General features: G+C 52.8%; 1 long non-coding RNA gene across 2 annotated transcripts in view; it reads right to left on the bottom strand.

Annotated features, from left to right (window-relative positions):
- Nucleotides 1–981: 981 nt before the first annotated feature.
- LOC112658973 (uncharacterized) overlaps nt 982–8,279 on the bottom strand; it is a 37,601-nt gene continuing 30,303 nt past the window's right edge. The window contains exons 3-4 of one of the 2 annotated variants that reach the window (XR_004814062.2): nt 3,161–3,316; nt 982–1,195 (exon numbers count right to left, since the gene is read on the bottom strand). This is a non-coding gene — a long non-coding RNA (uncharacterized LOC112658973). The remainder of the gene's footprint in view (nt 1,196–3,160; nt 3,317–8,279) is intronic. The other variant, XR_003136067.2, reaches the window with a different exon arrangement.

Here is an 8,279-nt window from a genome sequence, read left to right as displayed (position 1 = left end):
GGGCCAGGGACTAGTGGGGCCAGGCCACAATCCAGTTTGCCCGTGGCTTGGCTTCCTTCACGTTGGGAGACACAGGTCCTGGGAGGGGAAGGGCCCTGACCCGGAGGCCCCGCTGCTCTTGGCCACTTCTGGGGCACGTTGGAACTGGACCTGGCACGTAGCGGACATCCAACAAGTATTTGTGGAATGAATGACTGACTGAATGAATGAATGAGGTGGTAGGAAGACAAAGGTGCGCTTCCAGATGGGAGGCTGTCTCTCTGAGACTGTGGTCACCTTGACAAGGAGCCCTTAGAATGTCCCCAGGGTTGAGTCCTCATATCTGTTCTGCTTGCTTTGCCTCCTGCAGACGGCAGCTTAGAGAGCCTAAGAGTCCTTAGGGACAAGGACTGGGGCCTCCGCTAGAGGGGTGGGCTTAGGCAGTGGGAGAGTTAGTTGAAGGAGGCAGGGAGGCTGGGCCGCTTCTTCTGCTGTCAGAGCTCTGTGAGGGAGGAGTGCTCGGAGTCTGGGGCTGGAGGGAAGGCTTGGTGAAACTGGGGGGTGGCTCGGGGAACCTGAGTCACACTTGCTCAGAGCGGGACACCTGGGGGGCTCTGCAGGCAAAGGCCACCTCCATTCCCCGCAGGTAGACCCAACTCAGCTCCCAACTCAGCTGGGCTGCTCCGGATCCTGTTGCTGTGGAGACACAGGGAGCAGGAGGGGTAGGGGTGCAGTTAGGGCGATGAAGGGGTTTGGTTGGGATGGGGTCAGGCACAACACCCACTGGCCTATGCAAGGTGACAGCCACTGGGTTTAGAGTCCACAGCCCTGGGCTAGAATCCCAATTATGAACTCGTGACCTTGGACAAGGGATATCACATCTCTGACCTTCAGTTCCCTCATCTTTAAAATGGGGTTATAATAGTCTCCCTAGGGGGGTTGTGCTGTTCACTTGAGCCTACATGTGGACAGCACAGTGCCAGGGCATAGTGAGACCCAGTAAACAGTAACTATTAATTCTATAATTGGGGTTAGGATTGGGGCTCTGCAGGAGTCTGCCCCGAAGGCAGCAGCTCCCTGCCCTCAGCCTGTTCTTTGGGACTCCTGGGTGAGGCTGGAGAGAAGCCTGACTCATTCTCCACAGACACAGGCGATCAAGAGTCAGGAGTTATGTCATCCTTTGAACATGGGCCTGGAGGCTCTGCCGCAGGCACATCTGAAAAATAAATAATAACAACTTGAATAATTCACAGAATCTGTGTGAATAATTCACCAGGGCCTCCCAAGCACCAGCCGATTAGTCACCGCAGACCCAGGCTCTGGGCCTGTCTGCCTCTGGCTGCCCCAGCAGCCTGGGGAGTGTGGCCTGGCCACAAGTGCAGGCGATCGCAGGCGTGAAGGAACAGTTGGAGGGGCCCTCCCGAGGCAGCTGGGTCGGGGGCAGCCTGGGACGTCGGACCATGGTCTCTCCAAGACAGAGACCCATGGCTGGGAAGCCAAAGGGGGCTGTACTAAAGTCCCTGAGTTAGTGAGACGCTGTAGCTGGCCACCCCTGTTTCTTCCCTCTGGCCTGCATTTTGGAGACCTGGAAGAAGGGGAGCCCCTTCTTGGTATATTTCAGTGACCAGTAGCCAGCCCCATGTAGCCCCATGTCCACAGGGACCCCAGGTTTCAAGGTCTTTGGGTCCTGAAATCTAGTCTGCAAAGCCCACATTGACCTCTCATGTCTCTTCTGGGAGGTAGTATGAGTCAGGCGTTAAATGCCTCTGCTTAGGACTCAGATAGACCTCAGTTTAACCTCTCAATGACCTCCTGTCTGTCCTGGCCAAGTGGCTCACACCTGCCAGGACTCCATTTGCTTGTCTGTAAAATGGGGATTAAAAATGCCCACTTCAGGATGGCCAGGTGGCTCAGTGGTTGAGTGTCTGCCTTAGGCTTAGGATGTGACCCCAGGGTCCTGGGATCGAGTCCCACATCAGTCTCCCTGCAGGGAGTGTGCTTCTCCCTCTGCCTGTGTCTCTGTGTTTCTCATGAATAAATAAATAAATAATCTTAAAAAATAGGGCAGGCCAGGTGGCTCAGCGGTTTAGCACCACCTTCAGTCCAGGGCCTGATCCTGAGGACCCAGGATCGGGTCCCACATTGGGCTCCCTGCATGGAGCCTGCTTCTCCCTCTGCCTGTGTCTCTGCCTCTCTCTCTCTCTCTCTCTCTCTGTGTCTCTCATGAATAAATAAGTAAAATCTTAAAAAAAAAAATCTTAAAAAATAAAAACACCCACTTCATAACATTGCTGCTGTTCTGCGGGTGACATGATGTAATGACCATCAGTTGCTTAGTGCAATGCCTGGCACATAGGAAGTGCTCAAAAACAGTAGCTATTGTGGATACTCACGTTCTTCCCAAAGTTAGCATGGTGGAGACTCAGAGTAGGAAGAGGGCTGCTCAGATGTCGCAGATGTTCATATGACACATGCTCTGCAGGCCCAGGAGACAGGCACAGACTGCTGGCCAATCCTATCTATTGCCATGTGGGTGGCCTGCGAGGTCCTCCAAGTAGACACTCCACTCAAACGCCTACCATCCTGTTTATTTGCTCCTCAGCACTTGCCACAACTTGTGATTATGTTCTTAGTAACTTATTCACTTTTTGATTGTGTGCCTTCCTCACTAGACTGTGAGCTCCATGAGGACAGGGGCCTCAACTGTCTTGTTTACCAATATCTCCCCAGGCCTTGGAATACTGCCTGGCACATAGTAGGTGCTCAATAAATATATGTCCATAAATTAACAGATTCATCAGCCTATTGGAAGAGAGCCTCCATCACTGGGGGTCAGAAGATGTTTGGGGCCAGTAGCTAGGTGTGCAGCTCAGAGTGAGGACAAAGGTTTTGGGGCTGGCCCCTGCCAGTTTGGCTGCAGGGGTGAGAAAAATGTCTATCTCTCCCTGTCTTCCCCCCCTTCCAGGTAAGTCTTCCCCAGACCAACGGTACCAGGGACACTTAATGGTGGCACAGGCTTGCTGCGCCTTCCCCAATAATGATTTAATCGCTGTTTAGAGTTTCCTGTGGCATTAATGATTACTCCCCAGAACAGGAGGAATAATTGGCTGCATTCTCACCGTGAGCGAGCTCCCTGTTAGTGGGGAGCTGAGCCTGTTCTTCTGTAATCTTGTTCTCTCACCTGCCTGCAACTCACTCGTAGGGTGATGGAGATGGATGAGCTCATGTGTGCAGAGTTGCTGGGAAGCCACCTGGAGGCTGCAGGGCCTGGCTGGGTCTAGGAGGCTACAGGGACAGGGGGAGACTGAGGACAAGATACGCAGGAATCCAGAGACTGCTGGAGGAAGAGCAAGAGCCGAGAGACAGTGAGAGAGAATGGTACTGCGAATCCACGTTCTTGGACCAAGTGACCCCCAGGCTCAGCTCCTAGCTTCCAGTTCTTCCAGCCGCCTTGCCCTTGCTGTTCTGCACAGGCTTCTGTGCATGAATGTGTACCCTCCAGTGTGCGTGCATCTCTAGTGCACTGGTTCTCAAAGAGCAGAACCCTGACCACCAGCAGCAGCACTTGGCATATGCTTAGAACACACATTCTAGGCCCTACCTCAGACCTACTAAATCAGAAACCCAGATGTGGAGCCTAGCCCTCTGATGAGCTTTTTTGTTTGTTTGTTTTTTAAGACTTTGAGAGAGAGTGGGCCAGCGAGAGAGAGAGAGAGAGAGAGAGAGAGAGAGAGAGCGCACGTGCAGAGGCAGAGTTAGGGCAGAGGGAGAGGGAGAAGCAGACTCCCTGTTGAGCAGGGAGCCCAATGTGGGGCTCTATCCCAGGACCCCGAGATCATGACCTGAGCTGAAGGCAGATACTCAACTGACTGAGCCACCCAGGCACTGCTCTAACGAGCTTTCTGGATGACTCTGGTGCACCCAGGTATGAGATGCCCTGCTCTAATGTATAGAGTATGTAGAGATGTGTGAAGTGGGTGTGTGTGCTGTGTGGGCATGGCCACTTGCACATACATATAAGGTGTCGAGCATGTAGAGCTCTATCCCCAGCCAGAGGCCAGAAAAGATAAGTCCCAGGCAGAAACCAGGTACCACCAGAGAAACCAGGACTTCTTGCTTCCTGGGTGGCCGCAGGACCCCCTGGCTGGGAATCGGAGGGGCTAAGAGAGGTCAACTGTCCCTGTCAAGGCCTCCATAAAGTAGGCCTGGGAGCAGAATCTGCTGAGGGGTGCTGGCCTCTGTTCTGATTCCTCCATGTGCTTCAAGTAAGGACCCAATCCTGGCTCTGCTACTCCAGGGATTTAGAGTCTTAAATCCTTCCCCCATTCCACCCCTCCAGGAGCCATTGCCTTTGGGCTTCAAGGAAGTGAATTTTCAGGGATTAAGCAATTTAAGAAGGACTATGCAGGGCTAGGGGGAAATGAATTATCAGTTGAGAGCCAAGAGAGGCGGTACCCACCCACAGGAGCGGCAGGCAATGCAGCACAATTTGGGGCTACACCCAAATATTTTATATTTTAGAGAGGAGGAGTGGGAGGCAGGGTAGAGTGAAAGCAATCCCTGGAGGTTCCTAGGGTAGCTCTGGGGTGTGAGGGCATTGCAGGGGAGGAGAGGGAAGGGATGGGAAGGGGAGGGTAAAGATAGAGGATGGGGAAGGACAGGGCATTAGGAAGAAGTGGGTGAAATGGAGAGTAGGAGACCATGAAACCATGGGCAGATGGGAGGAGTAAGGGAGGAGGGTAGAGGGGAGGGGAAGGGACAAGAGAAGAGAAGTGAGGCTCAGGTGGAGGAGAGGAGGGAAAGGGGTGGAGGAGGTCCAGGCAGCAGGAGAGTGAGAGTGGTGATCCCACCACAGGCACCTACAGGGGGCAGGATGGAGGAGAGTCACTAAGGATTAGGGATGCCCAATCCTCGGGGAGGAGGGGGCACAGGGGCCTCTTCCACCCTAGGCTAATCTGAAGAAAGGGGTGTGGGCCTGAGATCCATTAAGAATCTGAAACAACAACAATAAAAAAGAATCTGAAACAAAGGAGAAAGCAAGCTGCTTGTTGGGTTTTGTATTTAACAAGGCCAACAAATGGAAGGAGTATGAATAATTAGGAAGTAATGAAGACCTTGCAAAAATAGCTTTTTCCTTTGGAAAAAAAAAAAAAAGTAACAACAACAAAAAAAAAAAACACTCAGAAAACCAGAACATATGCAAATCGCCCATCTTGGGCAGGTGAGTGAGTCAGCAAGCCAAGTCACCCAGGCCCTAACAGCCCAGCTGGGCCTAGGGATATGGGGTGGGGGAGGTGGAAAGAAGGGGGCAGGGGGGGAATTGGCTGGGTGGCCCAATCCTGCCAGAGTAAGTTGGGAAGTTGAGATCCTGAACCTTTCCCATGCTTCCCAGCCTGCTGCTCTCTTGACTGGAGCACCCGGGACCCATTTGGTGGAGACCATGACAGTCCCCAGCAGTGATGCTGACTTCAAAAGTCTATCCTGAACCCCAGTATCTCTCACTTCTTCTAATTACCACCGGGGCCCCATCATCCATTAATTCTATGCAACCCTTTCTGAACTCCTTTCTATTTTCAGCTTGCAAAGACCCCTTGAGGGTAACAAATTCCTGGAGTTGGACAGCAGCTGTGTCAAGCAGGACTTCCCTTTAGAAATCCTAAATTAAGTAACTAACTTCAGAAGGGACCTCCCTGTTCTGGGCTAATGTTTCTTTATCAGTAACTTGGGAGGTTGGGGTCAACACCCCCCTCCCCCTCAGAGTTTCCAACAGCCCTTTTGCTCTCACATCCAAATATTGGGGTGAGACAGAGTTGGGTCCAAATAGAGGCTCTACCTCTTCCTAGCTGTAGGACCTTTGGACAAGTCACTTATCTTTCTGACCTTAGTGTTTCCATCTGCAAAATGAGAAATAATCATATATATATATATATTATTATAAACTATATATATGTGTGTGTGTGTATATATATATATATATATATATATATATATATATATATATATACACTTTATTTATTCATGAGAGACACACAGAGAGAGGCAGAGACACAGGCAGAGGAAGAAGCAGGCTCCCTGTGGGGAACCTGATGCAGGACTCAATCCCAGGACCCCAGGATCATGACCTGAGGGAAAGGCCTATGCTCAACCACTGAGCCACCCAGGTGTCCCTGAGAAATATATTGCCTCTTTCAAAGATCAGGACATGATGGAATAATGTACGCAAGTCATCTCAAACAGTTCTTAGCACCTGAGAAGGTGGCTGTAGCTCTGTGCTAGGCGCTGTTCTAGGCCTTAGAGGGAAAGGAGTGAGCAAGATAGGGAGGTGGCTGCCCTTAGGGAGCTTATATCCCAAGAGGATGTGGGGAGATCACCCTAAGCCAGGAAACCATTCATTACAGTGATTCCAAAGAGTAATGGAGCTCTGAGGACAATAAAGAGGTGATGGAAGGGTGGGAGACAGATGGCTGATCTGGGAAGGCCTCTTTGTTGAAATGACATTTGAGCTGAGAAGAAGCCAGATAAATGGATCTGGGGGAGGAATTTGTGTAACTAGTCTCAGGATTTGCAAGTAGTTCAGGGCCACATTTTCTCAATCCTGTAGGATTTCATAGAATTTTTTTTTTTTATTTCATAGAATTTGACCCCCCCCCAACCCTCATCCCACTCGGCTTTCCTTCTCAGATTTCTCTCTGTGCTTAGAGTCCTCCTTGTCTGTTCCTGGGTCCCAGGCCTGAGAAGTGGCAGAGGGAGCAGAGGGGCTGACAGCTCTACCTCCTCCTTCCCTGGCTCCCTCGCTCCCACGCTGTCCCTCCCCTGCTTCTCTCCCCTTGCTGCCTGCCCAGGGTGATGGATGCCTCCTTCCCAGGGCTGAGTCACGGGCTGCTTCTTACAAGCTCTGGGCCAAGCCTCTGCCACCACCCTCCTCCAGGCCCCTGAGGGGAGGCAGATTTATAGGGGGTTTCCCTAGGGACCTGCGTAAGCTCTGCTTCACGTTGCCTCTGAGGCTGCAGGAGAGGAGGCCACCACTCAGGGCTCAGAGCCACTTTCTTCAATGCACTCAAGCACACTGAGGCCCAGAAGGGAGAGGTGCTCCTAAGGTTGCACCAGCACCGGCAGTGGCTGAGCAGAGGCTTGAGGTCAGAGATTTAGACTCCATGTCCAGTGCTCTTTTTCCTGGCACACCAGGCTGCTTGCCTACATTTAGGGCTTTGTAGCCCTCTCTTCTACAGATATCTTTCTACAGATATCTACTGAGCCCCTACAATGTAGTAGGCACTGTGTTGGGCCCCAGGGGTCAATAATAAGTAGACAAAATGCCGAGTCCCTGTCTTCCTGGAGCTTATCGTCTGGTGGACTAAACAGGGGTTCATCAGCCAGTCACTCACGTGTAACAGAAGAGGAGCATTTCTCACACAATAGCATTCTCGGCGAAGGGAACAGCTGAGGTAGGAGCGAGCGGGGCGTGTTCAGGGAGCACAGACAAGGTGTGACGGCTGAAGTGAAGCAGGGGAATGGAGTGATGATGGATAGGGCCGCAGGGTCAGATCATCAAGGTCTGTATGTAGAGTGTACACAGGTGTAGCTTAAAGTGAGGAGGTGAGCTGATGGGTTAAGAGGGTCAACCCTGACTGCTCCCGGGAGCAGGGCTGGCAGGCTGCACTCAGAGTAATGGTGCGCCGGACGATGCACCCCCAGGAAGGGCCTGAAGGAAAATCTGCCTGCTGCGTCCTTGCAGCCTTGCAGCCGAGTACAGGCACAGCAGAGATACAGGGCCTCTTAAGAGATTTCCTGGACAGCCCCCCACTCCGCACCCTACCACCCCCCACCAAGAAAAAAGCAGGCTGTGCCTCAGGCACAGCGAAGAACAGGTGGTGTTTGGCAGGCATTTCCGTGACTGGAGGGTGTTTCTGAGTTGGGGGGACTGAGCCCCTCTGTCTTGGCCTCATTTCTGGGGCTCACGCTGCCCCTCCCCGGGGGCAGCCAGACTTGAGGGGGGGTGGGGCTTCAGCAAGTGCGATGCAGCAAGGAGCTATTTAAAGCTGCCGGCAGCTCGCCCCTTCTGTTCACGGCTCTGCCGCTCTGCCGGGTGGGAGCTGCCATCGTCACGCACCCACCGGCGCCACAGGAACACAGCAGCCCAGTGCACCCACACAGAGACGGGGAGGGGGGTGTCTCCGTGCACCTCCACAGCTTGCCAGAGGGGCCCGCTGCCTGTAGGACAGGGCTGAGACAGAAGTGGACCCTGGCCAGACCCTCACTGCCCTCCCCCCCACCTTGTTCGCATCCACAGCCCCGGAAGG

This window comes from Canis lupus, chromosome 2 (assembly GCF_003254725.2).
Source record: "Canis lupus dingo isolate Sandy chromosome 2, ASM325472v2, whole genome shotgun sequence".
In the NCBI taxonomy this organism is placed as follows: Eukaryota; Metazoa; Chordata; class Mammalia; order Carnivora; family Canidae; genus Canis; species Canis lupus.
Note: the sequence above shows the minus strand (reverse complement) of the source record. Positions and strands in the feature narration are given on the sequence as shown.